Source organism: Lichenostomus cassidix, unplaced genomic scaffold (assembly GCF_008360975.1).
Source record: "Lichenostomus cassidix isolate B80296 unplaced genomic scaffold, HeHo_3.0 HiC_scaffold_33, whole genome shotgun sequence".
Lineage (NCBI taxonomy): Eukaryota > Metazoa > Chordata > Aves > Passeriformes > Meliphagidae > Lichenostomus > Lichenostomus cassidix.
The window spans coordinates 692,171-708,106 of NW_028147632.1; the positions used below are offsets into that span (position 1 = coordinate 692,171).

The following is a 15,936-nucleotide window of genomic DNA, read 5'->3' on the forward strand; positions in this document are numbered from 1 at the left end:
CCTGGCTGTGGCGCCGCGTTCCCTTGCATTGAGGCCGCTGAGGGAGCGGCTGCCCGCGGTCTCCTTATCGCTGCTGCCTCGGCAGGAGGCGGTGCCGGAGCAGCGCTGGCTCGTCCCGCTTGCTGTGGGTAGCACAGAGGTGGCTGCGCTGTCGGCGGCAATGTGCGGGAGAATTCTCATCGCCAGAGGTTTCTGTCCCCAAAGGATATAGAGGAGTTCTGTAAAAGTAACTTAATTCATGAGCAAAGGGAGAGGCCATGGGACAGCTTTCTAAGTGTTGGAGGACGCAGCCTCCTTTTAATCCCAATTTTCCCGGCCGCATCTCTCCCTTTCCCCACAGGGTGAGGTATTTGGAAGGTACAGACTTCCCCATCCGCCTACTGCATGTCCCCCTTAATATGCACCCCCACTTTGTATAATATAGGGTATGCATGGCTGTGTTAAGTCTTTGTTCTTGAAGTCCTGGAATTCACCATGATCGTGGTTGAGCAGCAGTCTGTGTCAATTAGTAACATCTTCTGAAATTGATGGTTTCTCTCATTACGTCCTTATCTACAGGTCCCTGCCCCAATCTTCAAGCAAATTCACACTATCTGTTTGTAAAGACACATTAATTTTATCCTTTTCAATCCTCTGTCTTCCTATTTTCCCAGTAGTTGTCTTTTTAACTTTGAGTTGCTATTTACTCTTCTTCCTGGGTTTTCTTTGGTTTCGGGATTATTCTCAGTGATCTCATTCTCTGTCCTTTTGTAGCCATTTCTGGATCAGCAGGCCTGGCTGCCACCTGCATCCCCTTGACCAGCTGCTGAATGAGCTGCACTCAGCAGGGTGTTGTGCCTGGTAAAAAGATGAGAGTTGCTGTAGCACATAAGAGGTGAAACAGCACTGGTTTAACCCATGGTCTGCCAGGGAACCACAAAAACATGTCCCATTCCCATCCTTTCCGTGTTTGATCCAGTGCATGAGCTAGTTTCTTATTTGCTTTGTTATCTGTTTTACCACTTTTCCATTGTCAACTATGTGCAAACAGCAGTCTGAGTTATTTAATTCTCACAAACTCCTGCTCCTTCTGCTGATAGATAATCTGATACCATCCCATGGTGAAATGTCACGTTCCTCGTTTGAGAGAATTTGGTCAGCAAGAAGGTCAGGAGCTGGAGGTGTCTGGTTGGTTATTATTTCCAAGACAGCTTGTAAGCTAATGATGCAATTCAAATTATAAATGGGTTTTCTGGCTCCTGTATTTGAATTCATTAGGCTTCCAAGGTGCTGGTCCATGGTGTTGTAGGATTTGTTCTGGTGGCTGTTCATCTTTTCCACATTTTGGGGTGCTACCTCTAGCCAGGAGGAGCATGCATCAACTGACTGCTTTTCTCTGATGAAATCATCATATACTTGGATACCCAACTGATTTCCCTGAAGCTGTGGTACCAAAAAAACCCCAGTGGTCCTTTACACCCTATAAAGCATCCACAGTGCTAGGAAATGTTGGAGTGGGGAGAGGCATGATTCCCCCCACTTTTTTTAGTGAAGTTTTCCCAACATTCTCTGTTTGCTGTCTTCCTTTGCAACTTAACCAATTTCTGTTGCAGAGTCAGATCTCACTCTGGGCTCTGCCTTTAGCTATGCAAATTCCATCTGTGAAAGCAGGCAGAGCTTGGGCTGAGGGACAGAGAGAATTGGCAGGATTCCTCCCCCAGGCAAGAAGCCTCTGGTCCATTGTCCACACTTTCCCCCTGCAGTTTTAATTTGCATTTCTAAAAGTCCTTCTGGTGGCTTCCTGGGACTGAGCTTCTCTTCAGGGCAGCCATGGGGTGAGTCACATGTGGCCTCCCCCACAAGCTGGTTGTTTTTGTTTGTTTTTTTTTTTAGGATCAATATTCTATTAAGTGTTTATGAGTTAGAGTCACCTTTAAAGCTCTTCCAGTTCTGCAGAATGCAACCTAAAGGTGACCATCATAAAACTCATAGCAAAATTTTGCCATCACTAACAGCCACACAAACACATACAAAAGGTGAAATCCAAAACAATAAACACTTTTGCTACTTCTTGTCCTAATACTAAAAATTGATTCTCACACCCTGGCCCAAAGCTAACTGACAATATAAAAGTAGGATTATTGATATTTAAAAAAATACCCAAATGGTGCAGTCTAATCACAGCCAGTCCAGTGTGCTTGTCTGATTTAGACCCAGGGTCTGATTCTCACAGTGTCTTCTGCACCACCCATGGTGAGTGCAGGCACAGAAAGCACTGAACCTCCAGCAGTGCCAGCAAGGATTGGCCCCCAGTGCCTGGAGATGCCAGAGGAGGGGTGCCCACACAGACTATTGCAGCAGGGGATGTGTGGGCAGGCCCAGGGGCTTCCCCGATGTGGAGCCCTGGCTGCTGCTCAGGCCCCTTGTGTGCAGGGTCAGTCGCAGCCTCCCATCGTCCTCCTGCAGCTGGAAGTGCAAATCTGTGGGGCTTCAGAGACCTTGAGCCGAGGGTGAGGGGTCCCCCTGTGCTGAGCTGTGCTGGCAGCTGTTTCTGTGCTCAGTGACACTTGGAATGGCCCATGGCACTTGGGCACCAGTGGTGCTTCTCTGCACTCCTTATCCAGGCCCCAATGTCCTGGTTGGGTGTTGTGAAGAGCAAAGTGCAAAGGCAGGGTCAGTGCCAGCCAAGCTTCCTGTGGAAGAGATTTCACAAGAGACAGGATTCTGGCCACAGACTGCTTTAAGTCTCCCCACACATTAGGTGGAGAATTACCAGGGCAAGGAATTCCAAACACCAATTCCAACGGAGATAATAAAATATCCACCCTGGGTCTGGCTCTTCTTCTTGCCAAAGCCAATGGCAAAAGCTGTACCCATGGTATCTTAGTTTCAATCACTGATACCTTAGGATTTTATCTTCTACATTTTTCATGTATCTGTAATCCTGTAATTCTTTAATGCATAACTCTAGACTCCACACAGGGTGCTAAGCTACTGTTGTCTTATTTTTAGACAAAACAATTCCTCTCTAGGCCTGAAACTCAAGGACACCTTATTGTCTGAGGCCCCAAGATATGGAAACAACAGTGAGTTGGTGGGGAGCAAACTTGATGTAATAGACTTCATTAGCTGCACCTGTAATTGGAGAATTAACCCCTGAAATGCAAATGGAAAAACTTAGAAAGTATGAAAAACCTGTGATCCATTGTCCATTTTGTGAGTAGCCCCTCGGTGGGCTGTGACTGCCCTAAATGTACCTGAAGACCCTTCAATGAATGTAACTGCTTTTTATTATCTTAATTTTGTCTAGACTGTTTCAGGTAAGCCTATCTAGGCATCATCACCAGCTTCAAAAGGTGTTTCTTTATTTCCCCATTCATTCTTTTTACTTGACCTGAACTCTGGAGGTGCCAGGAATTTGGAGGTCCCATTGTATTCCTAAAGCAGCCATAACCCCCTGAAGGATCTTTCCTGTTAAATGAATTCCCCCGTCTGAGTCTATTCTCTCCACAATCCCATATCCTGGAATTATTTGTTCCAAAAATACCTTAATAACTGAACCAGTGTCTGCTGAAACAGTTGGAAATGATTCTGCCACCCTAATAGCTGACATGCTGTTATCAGGAGATATTTAAGCCTTCCTGCTCAGGGCATTTCAGTAAAATCCACCTGGCATGGTTGGAAAGGATGTACAGCCCAAGGCCTCCCTCCCTGGCAAGTTTCTTTCTAACCTGGTTATTGGCTTTGGCATAAATCAAGCAACCTTCAACAGCTTGTTTTGGCAGAACAGAAAGACCCAAGGCAGGACATCTTGAGGAAGGCTTCTGCCAATCCTTGAGAGCCCCAGTGACTCCCTTCATGGAGTAGTTTTAATATTTGTAGGGCCAAAGCCTTTGGTATCCATTGTTTGCCATCCTTTGTAAACCAATTATCTCTTTTTTCCTCTGCCCCATTCTTTTTAATGATCTCCAGCTTTTCCTCTTTTTAATGATCTCCAGCTCCTCTGGTGGAAAAGACAGTTTCTCTGGCAATGTTTGAGCCACTGGGAGCAAAGAGAGGATCTTGGAGACTTTCTGGCAAAAGTGTTACTTCCAGAGCCTCTTCCTGCAGCATTCCATGAGCTATTGCCTCCCCTGAGCACCCTGCCTGGTGTCCCCTAGGGTGGATTATTGCCACCCCTGTTGGTAAATTCACCACCTGCAATAGGTTAGTAATTCACCTCTCATGAGCAAATGTTTTTCCCCTGCAGGTTAACAAAGCTCTTTCCTCCCACAGAATTCCACACCCATGGACCACCCCATGTGTGTATTTAGAATCAGGAAAAATGTTGGCTACTGTCTCCCATATAATTCCCAGGCTTTCAGGAGCACACACAGCTCTGCTGTGTGAACTGAGCCTGTAACCTCCCCCCTTCCTCTAATTCCCTTCCTTTAATAGCAGCATATCCTGTGACCCATTTCCCTTCTACAGCCCTTGAAGACACATCAATAATCACATTTTCTCCGTGGGGCCAGGGGGTTTCTCATAAATCTCTCCTAGCCCAGGTCTGGAGCTCTGTCACTTGAATGCAGTCATGTGTTTCTTGCCAGCCCCCTGTCCAGGGCCATTCAAACAGGAGGTTGGGTTAAACCCTTCCCCTGTCCTCAATTATAATCCTCCTCTTCCATTAGACAAGTTTCATACTGTAATAACCGAGCAGTGCTCATCTGTCGCTGTTGAGCCGCTAGCAGAGAAAGGCCCAAGTTCTCAGTGTAGCAAGAAAGAGGAAGTTTATTATTTTGGTTTCAATATATATAGACTTTTCAGAGGTCGCCCAGATGGTCAGCCAGAAACCTCCCCATAGGCCTGATTGGCCAGGCCTCAACTGTCCAAGTCTCGAGACGCTGTTTAAAAAACATCCAAACTTTATCTTTGTTTATAAAACACAATGGAATGTTCTCACGAGAAAGACCTGTGCTAGCCACACTCATCCATTTCGAGGCTTTATCAGTTACCAAAGCTTTAACTTTATGCCAGACTTGAAGAATAAGATATTCTGCTGTTGGCAGTTTTTGGGCCTCAGTTCCCATTGTGTCTGTGGCTGCACACTTATTCAGACAATGAGGCCACTCTCTGGCCACAGGGTTAAGCATTTTAGTGCAAGAATTCCTTTGGCATGGCCCTGTTTATTATCTACATACAATTCAAATTATTTTTCCATATCTGGGAGGGCCAGGGCAGGAACCTCTATTAATCTGCTTTGTAACACTTGAAAATTCTGCTTTCCTTCTGGTGTCTGTCCATCGAGTTTCTTGACTGGCAGGATATGAGTGTTACAGGGAGAGATCCCTGGCTCCAAAAGCCCTGCCTTGAGCAGAGACTCAATAGCAGGCTGTAACCCCTTCCTTGCCTCCCTTGGAATAGCGTATTGCTTTTAGACACCACTAGTCCTGATTGCTTGAAAGTAATTTGGAGAGGCTCCATATCTACTTTTCCATATTTTCCTGGTTCTGCCCACACTTCTGGGTTTGCTTCAGCATAGGCCTTCTCAGGCATTTAACATAAAGTTACAGCAGCATTAGGCTCTGTATCAACTTTAACAATATTAATTTGTATTCCCAATTTAGGCATCAAATCCCTTACCAGTAAATTACAATCAAAATTATGAAGAAACAGAATTTGCTGCATTTCAAACCCATCCCCCACATCTACCAATAGCGGTTGAATAAAACACACCTGCTCGTTTTTCCCACTTATCCCCTGAATAATCAAAGAACTTCTTGACAGTTTTCCTTCCTTTAGGTTTAAGATTCAGAGTGGATTGAGAGGCCCCTGTGTCTATCAGGAAGTGCCTCCTCTCACTCCAGACCCACCCTGGATGTTCTCAAGGGCTTTAGTGTGGTGGATCCCTGGTCTAATGGGAGCTCTAAAATGCTATCAATCCATCTCCATCAATGGGGGACTTCCTGCTGTTGAGGGTCCTCCTGTCTCTGCTTCCAGTGTCCTTGTGCCCTGCAGATGGAACCCTGCTTCCTTCCCAGGGGCTGTTTGGGTCAGCTCTCCCCTGCTGAGGAGGGCAATGCCTGTGCCACATCCCTGTGGCTGACCCTGTCCCCTCGGTCCTGGGGCCCCCTTGTGCCCTGCAGTTCATCCCTCAGGGGCTGCAGAAACTCTGCCATGGCCTTTGCCTTCACCTTGGCCTTTTCCTCATCCCTTTTTCCATTGCCCTGCTGTGCCTTTGTGACCAACTCCTCCAGGGGCTTCTTCTGCTGCTCCTCCAGCCCTGCGCACTGCCTGTGGGTGCTCATCCTGTGACAGCTGCAGAGGTTTGTGCAAAATCATGTGTTTATCCAGTGACCCAAAGAAAATTCTTAGAAGAAAATCCTGATCCTTCCATGTATCATTCATGTTTACCAGATGTTCCTTCCTCCTCATACTCACCCTCCCCTCCATGCCCTTTATCCCAGAGGCAGTTCCTCTCCTGCTGCAGTGTCCAAATGCAGTCCCCCTGACGGTGGGACTTGCCTGCAACTCCCTGTGCCCGGCCAGGCAGCCTGGGTGTCCCACAGCCTCATGGGGTCTCGCTGCCAGCCCTGCCTGGGGTGTGGTGGGGTCAGGAAGTGCCTGGCACTGAGCCTCGGCTGCCCCATAGCCTCGGCCAGCCCTGCACCTCCCCACAGGCCCCCATCCTGTGCTCCTGGTCCTGCATGTCTGTGTCCACTCCTGCCGTTCCTCACCCTAGAGAAACCCCCTAGCATCTCGACCTCCTTCTTTTCCTGTACTGGAAGCCAGGGATACAAAGGATCTGCAGCTGACAATATTTGATAATAAGTTAGAGGAAGATCCTGATAACATCCCAATCCTCACTGTTTTTCTCTTCCTCCTGTTTTCCATCTTTTTCTTTCCTACCATATAGATTGCTCCTGCTTCTTGCCTTAACCATATTCATCCACACTCCCCTTCAACCAATCCTTCCTCAGCACACCAACACCATCTGTCCCCCGTTGTTGAGACCCCTTCTCAACCTTCCCTTATTGCCCCCTTGGGTGTCCATGTCCTTAATTACCTCTGGAAGAATGTACAAACTACCTCAACGTTCTCCCCTTTTGTATAACATACGATCTTCATGGCTCTGTTAAGTCTTTGTTCTTCTCAAAGTTCAGGAACTCAGTAGGACCTTGGCTGAGCAGCAGTCAGTGTGAATTGGTAACATTTTCTGAAAATTATGGTTTCTGCTGTCACTTCCTTATCTACAAGTCCCTGGCCGTATCTCCAAGCAGATTCACAGCATCTGTTTGTGAAGACACTTTGATCTTATTCCTTTCAACACGATAGGAATGGGGCAGAGAAGCCATAAAAGGGCATGTGGGACACCCAAACTGAGTGAGGGGGGAGGGGGTGGGTCACCCCCAAACAGATCTGGAGGGGAGCTAGGATCTGGGGGAATGATGGTAGAGGGGTTGGAGAGGGTGATAAGGAGTGAGGGGACAGCAGGAAAGGGGATCCTATGGGGGTCCCTTCATGTCCCCATCACTTGATCCCTGGAGTGATTCCCCAGAGCTCTAGGAGGGGCTAGATCTGCACTGAGGGGGACCCTGACGTCCCTGTCCATGCCTGGAGGACTTTTGTGGGGGGTTCCTCCCAGCCAGCAGCTGGTGGTGTGGTGGCCATGGGGCAGAGGGGGGTATCAAAGAGGGGTCCACGGTGGGAACGGTGGGAACGGAGGAGGAGCGGGAGGAAGGGAAGGGAGAGAGGAGAAGGAGGAGCAAAAGGAGGAGCAAAAGGTTTCATCCCACAGGTGACCAGGGAGGAGGAGCTCACCCCGAATATATCAGGGAGTCATCAAGAGGGATTTTTTTGAGGGGAGTGTTTGGAGTTTGCAGATTCCTGAATCGAGACCCAGATATCTTTGTGGGTCACTGGGAGGGCTTGGTTTTTTTGTGGGAGGATGTTTGCATCTTGCAGGACCCCAAAGCTGAGTTACAGATCCCCTTTTGGTGGGAGGTGCTGGCAGGAGGAGGACCCTGGTCTTGGGGATGCCCCAGGAGAACAGTGGAAGGGAACTCTGGGACCACTGGAATGGGGAGAGTGAAAAAGGGCAATCCCATATCTGGGACCCTTGGCAGCCTGAAGGGTGGAGGAGAAGAGCCTGGTGTGGAGGAAGCCCTGGGGTCCATGGAACCTTGGATCAGAGTCAGGGGAGAAGGAACCACTGGGACCATCAAAACCCCCTGAATTATCTGTAAGCAAGTTCCCAAAATGGGGATATTCCAGGAGCCATGGGACCCCCATCAGACCGGGGAAGGGAAACCACCAAAACCCCAGAGTGGAGAGATGAGAGAGGCAGATCTCCTATGAGGGTTTTTTGGGGGCTGAATCTTGATGCTTTGCAGATTTTTATGGTCACAGAATGCCTGGTGACTTCCTGAGATGGTCTTGGGCAGGAGGAACCCCCAGGGCAAGGTGCTCACCCCTTGTTTTTCCCCCCAAAGCAGGATTTGTCATTGCCAAGGTGTGGCCGGATGGAGGAGGAGGAAAAGCCCCAGGGATGCCCCACAAGGAGGGGCTGCAAATGCAGCCCAGGGAGCTGCAAGGAGGAAAACCCCTCTGTTTGCTGGGAAGGTGGCCAGAGATCCAGCCAGAGCTCAGAGGTAGTGGAGAAGCCTCAGGGCAGGGAGAAGCCCCACAAGTGCTTGGAATGTGGGAAAGGCTTCAGGCACAGCTCTGAACTGATCCGACACCAGATGATCCACACTGGGGAACGGCCCTGCGAGTGTGGGGAGTGTGGGAAGCGCTTCAGAGACAGCTCCCGCCTGATCCAGCATCAGCGGATCCACACCGGAGAACGGCCCTACAAGTGTGGGGAATGTGGCAAGAGCTTCAGAGACAGCTCCCACCTGATCCGGCATCAGCGGATCCACACTGGAGGGCGGCGTTACCCCTGCTTGCAATGTGGGAAAAGCTTCAGAGACAGCTCTGACCTGATGCTGCACCAGCAGATCCACGCTGGGGAACGTCCATATGAGTGTGGGGTATGTAGGAAGAGCTTCATCACGAACTACCTCCTGATCCTACACCAGCGGGTCCACACTGTAGAACGTCCACATAAGTGTGGGGAATGTGGGAAGTGCTTCAGCCGTAGGCCCACCCTTGTCAAGCACCAGAAGATCCACGCTCAGCCCAAACAGCTCTATGAGTGCTTGGAATGTGGGAAGAACTTTATCCGGAGCGCCAACCTCATCAAGCACCGCAACATCCACACTGGGGAATCACTGTACAAGTGCTTGGAATGTGGGAAGAGCTTCATCAGGAGCTCCAACCTCATCAAGCACCGCAACATCCACACTGGGGAATCACTGTACAAGTGCTTGGAATGTGGGAAGAGCTTCATCAGGAGCTCCAACCTCATCAAGCACCGCAACATCCACACCAGGGAACGGGAACAGTCCTGCAAGTGCTTGGAATGTGGGAAGAGCTTCTGCTGGAGGTCCCAGCTCATCGTCCACCAGTGCATCCACACTGGGGAGAGGCCCTACGAGTGTCCCGAGTGTGGGAAGACGTTTCAGACCAGCTCTGCTCTCGTCCAACATCAGCCAATACACACAGAGGAGAGGCCCTTCCGTTGCCCTGACTGCGGGAAGGGCTTCAAGCACAGCTCCATCCTTGTCTTCCACCGACGCATCCACACTGGGGAGAAGCCCTACAAGTGTCCCGAGTGTGGGAAGACGTTTCAGACCAGCTCAGAGCTCTTAGTACATCAGCCAGTTCACACAGGGGAGTGGCCCTTCCGCTGCCCCGACTGCGGGAAGGGATTCAAGCACAACTGCAGCCTCATCAGCCACCGACGCATCCACACTGGGGAGAGGCCCTACAAGTGTCCCGAGTGTGGGAAGACATTTCGGACCCGCTCACAATTCTCAGTACATCAGCCAGTTCACACAGGGAAGTGGCCCTTCCGCTGCCCCGACTGCGGGAAGAGCTTCACGAAAAACTTCAGCCTTGTCATCCACCGGCGCATTCACACTGGGGAGAAGCCCTATGAATGTCCCAAGTGTGGGAAGACATTTCGGACCAAGACACAGCTCTTCTTACATTAGCCAGTTCACACAGGGGAGAGGCGCTACCGCTGCCCCGACTGCGGGAAGGGATTCAAGTACAACTCCCAGCTTATCTCCCACCAGCACATCCACACAGGGGAGAAGCCCTACAAGTGTCCACAATGTGGAAAGAGTTTCTCCACGAGATCTCACTTGACCCAACACCAACGGAGCCACAAGGGAAGCCCTGCAAGTACCCCAATTGTGGGAAGAACTTTGTGCGCTGCTCCAGCTCTGTTCCCCGTGGGAGGATCCGCATTGGATGATTGCCAGTGACCCCTGTTGGGCAGAGACTTGGTAAACCATGTTGGGAAGACACCTGGCTGGTGGGCTCCATATCTTCCTGGCTCCTCATGGGCACCTGAATGAACGCAGGTGCAGGTACCTCCTTTGGGACGCAGAGCAGCCTTGGCAATTCATCGGGGAAAGTGGATTTGTTGACCTCTGACCCCATAAAATCTCACCTTTGGTGTTCAATTATTTCTTCTGGTGACATCAAGGAATACTGGAATGTCTTGGAGGTCTCTTCCAACTTAAATAATTCCATGATTCTAATTCTCTCTGGCTCATGGATGTTGTCTTGGGGATGGATTTTTATCCTATACTATTTTTGTTTTGTGTCCATGCTGGTAACAGGTGCACCTTTCTTCACCCTGACTTTGGCATTACTGCGATGGGTGAGAGCCAGCTCAGCATTTCCTGTGAGAGCTGGAGGGGGGACAGTTGTCTCTTCCTGTAGGGCAATTGGCTCCACAGCCACTGAGTGCAGTGTCTCTGACCGGAGATACTGTTGCCTTGTGGTTTTTTTCCTGTTTGTTTTTGATTCTTTTCTTTCGGCGCTGTGACTGGGCCTACTGGCTTGCTTCTCTGCTTCTCTACTGCTTGGGAGCCCAAAGGCAGCACGTGCCATGCCGGACTGGGAGTACCCCATCCCCTGCTGGGGGCCACCCCTTCTGCACAGCCTGACCCAGGGACCAGCCATGGCTGGTGAGCTACCCAGGGAAGCTATTCCCTTCTTAGCCTTGCTGTTCTCTGCTGCTGCTTCAGGACTTCTTCCTACACCGTGACGCGACACCCAGATACCCCACAGCTTCCAGCACAGCCCCAGCGTTTTGCTACCTTCTGTTTATCACCCTGGGGGTGGGGGTGCCTGTCTCTGTTCTAGCTGTCTCTCTGAGGTTCCTGTTGCAGCCCTTTTCCATCACTTCTGCCAGCTGCCTGCCATTACCATTTGAGAGAGATGGCTGAGCTTGTGCCACAGCACCCCATGTAGTTGTGGGGGAATCATTGCAACTGCCTGCCCAGCCAGAAGCCAATAGCACCCCTGCCAGCTGTGACCATAACTGCACCAAAGGGGAAAGTGCCCGACAGCCCAGAAAAGGCTGTCATTGGGTTTCTGGTTTTGTTTGTTGCTGCCTGTTTTGCTTTTTGTTATACATATACATACTAGTAAAGAACTGTTATTCCTTTTCCCATATCTTTTCCTGAAAGCCCCTTAACTTCAAAATTGTAATAATTTGGAGGTTAAGGGGGTCAGTCATAATTTCCTTTCCATGGGAGGTTCCCGCCTTCCTTGGCAGACACCTGTCTTTCAAACTAAGCCTGTTTTTGGCACCCAATGTGATGCCTGAGGCCATCAAGAAGAAAGGGTGAAAAAGGAGTAACAGTTCCTGGGTAACCTATTTTTTGTGTGCTGAAGATAAAAACCTTGTTAAGCGGCACCATGTGGTCTAGCATACCTTGGTTCGGTTGGCATATACACATTCTTTAATAACTGTAACTATGCTGAGAAAGTAACACTGGGAGACGTTTTCTGCCAACCCTGCACCCATTTCTTTGGGCCTACCCCACCAGCGTTTGAAGGGTTCAGAGATTCTCAAGATGCTGATGATACCGTACAGTGGCTGGTGTTGCTGACAGGTCTATTCTATTTAGCATTCAGAGATAAGGTGAGACTGCCCTGGGTAACCACTCTAACATCTGCCCCAGAGCCTGACACTGTCCAACAGCCTGACACTGCCCCACAGCCTGAAACTGCCCACCTTGGAAATGAGCCATGTGGAATCGGATGGGGGTGCTCGTGGAGGAGACGTTCCAGATGCTGGTGGAATACACTTCCCCAGCTGCTGAGAAGCCCTCTTCCTGTCTCAAAGGGGGCGAGTCTGGCATCACTGTGTGGGGGAAAATGGCAATGGAAGTATTTGAGAAAGGAGAGAAAATCATCCAGATTCTCCTGGAAGCTGACTTCACCGTCAAAAAGAGCAAAGTCAAGGTACCTAGCAGAGAGAACCAGTTCCTGGGGGTGAAGTGGCAAGATGGACCGCATCATATTCCCACTGAAGTGATCAATAAGATCACAGCAATGTCTCCACTGACCAACAAGAAGGAAACACAAGCTTCAATAGGCACCATAGGTTTCAGGAGGATGCACATCCTCAAATACAGCCAGATTGTGAGCCCTGCTGACACACAAGAAGAGTGATTTTTACTGGGACTCAGAACAGCAACAAGTCTTTGCCCAGATCAAGCAAGAGATCACTCATATGGTAGCCCTTGGCCCAGTCAGGCCAGGACCAGTAGTGAAGAACATGCTCTACTCTGCAGCCGGGAGCCATGGTCTGTCCTTGACCCTTTGGTGGAAGGTGCCTGATGAGACTTGGGGTCGACCACTGGGATTCTGGAGCTCAAGTTACAGTCCCAACTACACTCCCACCGAGAAGGGTATCTTGATGGCCTGTGAAGGAGTCCAAGCCTCCTCAGAGGTGATTGGAATGGAAGCACAACTTTTCCTGGCACCCTGACTACCAGTGCTGGGGTGGATGTCCAAGGGAAAGGTTCCCTTTACCCACCACACCGCTGATGCCACATGGAGTAAATGGATTGCCCTCATCCCACAGCACGCCCATATTGGAATCCCAAATTGCTCTGGGATTTTAGAAATAATTACAAAATGGCCCAAAGGAGAAAATTTTGGTCTGAATGATGAGGAGAAGCAGGAGCAGGTGACCTGTGTGGAGGAAGCTCCACTGTACAAGCAACTGCCACAAGACACTATGCTCTTTTCCCTGATGGTTCCTGTTGTGTTGTAGGGACAAATCAAAAATGGAAAGCAGCTGCGTGGAGCCCCACAGGTCACAGAAGCTACAGAAGGAGAAAGTGGATCGAGCCAGCTTGCTGAACTCAAAGCTGTTCAGTTGGCCCTGGACATTGCTGAAAGAGAGAAGTGGCCAAAACTCTGCCTCTACACTGATTCATGGATGATAGCCAATGGCCTGTGGGGTTGGTTGGAAAGGTAGAAAAAGGCCAACTGGCAGCATAGAGGAAGACCAATCTGGGCTGCTGACGAATGGAGAGGCATTGCCACTCGGGTAGAGAAGCTACTTGTGAAGGTCCGTCATGTAGATGCCCATGTCCCCAAGAGTCAAGCTAATGAACACCAAAACAACGAAGAGATAGATCAGGCTGCAAAGATAAAGGTGTCACGGATTTGGATTGGCAACACGAGGGAGAGTTGTTCCTAGCTCGGAGGGCCTGTCTGTGATGCTTCAGGCCATCAGGGCAGAGATGCCACCTATAAGTGGGCACAGGACCAAGGGGTGGATGTAACCATGGATTGTATCTCCCAGGTAATCCATAACTGTGAGAAGTGTGCTGCCATCAAGCAAGCCAAGTGGGTGAAACCCCTGTGGTATAGTGGAAGGTGGTCTAAATATAAGTATGGGGAGGCCTGGCAGATCGATTACATCACACTGCCTCAAACCCGCCATGGCAAGCGCTACGTGCTCACGATGGTAGAAGCCACCACTGGGTGGCTGGAGACCTACCCTGTGCCTCACACCACTGCCTGTAACACCATCCTGGGCCTTGAAAGGGAAGTCCTGTGGAGGCATGGTACCCCTGAGAGAATTGAGTCAGACAACGGGACTCATTTCAAAAATAGCCTCATAAACACCTGGGCTAGAGAACATGGCATTGAGTGGGTGTACCACATTCCTTATCATGCACGTGCTGCTGGCAAAGTGGAGCGATGCAATGGTCTGCTAAAAACCATCTTGAAGGCTCGAGGCAGGGGGGACTTCAAAAAATGGTGAACGGCATTTAGCCAAGGCCACCTAGTTCATTAACACCTGAGGCTCCACCAACTGAGCTGGCCCTGCCCAATCTGAACACCTGTGAACAGCAGACAGGGATAAGGTTTCAGTGGTACTCATAAAAGTCATGCTGGGAAAAACTGGATTAAGTCTGTCTCAAGCAATAACAAACCCACCTGTGGGGTTGTCTTTACTCAGGGACCCAGGTGCACCTGGTGGGTGATGCAAAGGGATGGAGACGCATGATGCATACCTCAAGGGGACTTAAGCTTGTGGTGAATTGCCCACGACTTTATCTGTATCCATATCTGCATGTATATATGTATATAATCAGGGTAATGCATCTGTGTATGTAGTTTAAAAGTTTACGTTCTATGGAACATATTGGAATGGGACAAAAATTTGGGGTGGATAATGTTGGAGGTTATGGAATTTTTCCCCATTTTGTTGCTAAGGAACAATAAGAACCAGATACTTGGGAGAGACAAAAGAAGTTGCTGTTATGATCCAATTATTAAGGTTCTTTGGAAATACCTCTGCCTGAATAAAGGTGCAAACAGGACCAGACCATATGCCAGTCAATACTATGGGTTTTATTTGATAGTAAATATGAGAGAGAGAGGGAGGAAAAGAGAGAAAAGGAGAAGTAGGAAAAGAAGTGGGAGGGAGAGAAAGAGGGAGAAAGAAAATATCACCATCCATGGATCCCAATGATGTTGTGTTGATCCTCTCCAGCTGGTCTTCTTGGTGGTGATGGTTCCCCTGGAAAGTACAGAATCCCATGGGTTAATATACAGTCAGGCACGGTGGCAATGTCCAGGCATGTCCCCCCAGGGGAGGGAGCAGTCTCTAGCAGCAGACTCTGCTTGCATCACGTGCACTCCTGTGTTGCAAGGCCTCTGGGGAGCACTTTGGGGGGTCTTTGATGGATTGTGACTCCCCCTCAGCTGCCTCTCATGTGAAAGTCCCATGGATGTGGCTGGTGGGGTTGGGGGTTCTGTGGCTAGCACAGGTCTTTCCCATGAGAATTCTTTTTGTGTTTTATAAACAAAGATAAAGTTTGGATGTTATTAAAAACAGTGTCTCGAGATTTGGACAGTGCAGGCTTGGCCAGTCAAGCCTAGGGGGAGGTTTCTGACTGACCAATCTGGGTGACCTTTGAAAACTCTGTATATATGTTGGATTCAAACAATAAAGTACCTTTTTCTATGCCATGCTGAGAATCGGGGCTTTCCTTCTCTGCTAGCGGCTCAACAGCAACAGGGTTCCACAGCTGGGCCAGTTTGTATAATGGAGGATGGGTGTTTGTTGGCTCTGACCAGCACCCCAAACCTCCTCCCCCCCACCCCCCTTGGCTTGGGGAGGGAAGTCTGTGTAAACCTGGCTTCTGTGAGCTGTGCTCTGCCCCCACCCCAAACTCAGCCATCGATGATTCTCAGTGCACCCGGTGGCTTTGGCCTTTGTGGATGCATACCTTTCCCTCAGCCTGAGATGACTGAACAATAGGTTTCCCTTTATCTAATCTCAGCAGTTTGGTTCTCAGTCCAAAGTCCCAGTCAGGTATCTTCAGGGAGTCTTCTTTGATTGTACCTTCTTTATACAGTTTTTGTTATAATGAGCAAAACTTTATATCAATGTTTGAGGCATGAGCTATTTCAGTCTCTGACAGTTGCCAAGCTCAGGGGAGGAGGGCACGTGAGTGCACTTCTTTTATCCACGGGTTTCTATGGAGGGATCAGCAGTATCGCAAGAATTGGGCTGAGAAGAAGGGAGCTGGGGCAGCTGCAAGC

General features: G+C 49.5%; 2 protein-coding genes and 1 pseudogene across 3 annotated transcripts in view; 2 read left to right on the forward strand and 1 right to left on the reverse strand.

Moving 5' to 3' along the window:
- The window catches only part of LOC146421301 (uncharacterized), a 167,787-nt pseudogene extending 152,427 nt beyond the window's left edge, over positions 1-15,360 (forward strand). Inside the window, exon 2 of the transcript XR_014848703.1 lies at positions 8,451-15,360. The product of XR_014848703.1 is annotated as an uncharacterized LOC146421301 (transcript). The remainder of the gene's footprint in view (positions 1-8,450) is intronic.
- LOC146421311 (uncharacterized) overlaps positions 1-15,936 on the forward strand; it is a 141,095-nt gene that overhangs the window by 55,967 nt on the left and 69,192 nt on the right. The gene's annotated exons all lie outside the window — the stretch shown is intronic.
- The window catches only part of LOC146421312 (uncharacterized), a 107,251-nt gene that overhangs the window by 43,015 nt on the left and 48,300 nt on the right, over positions 1-15,936 (reverse strand). The window lies entirely within an intron of this gene.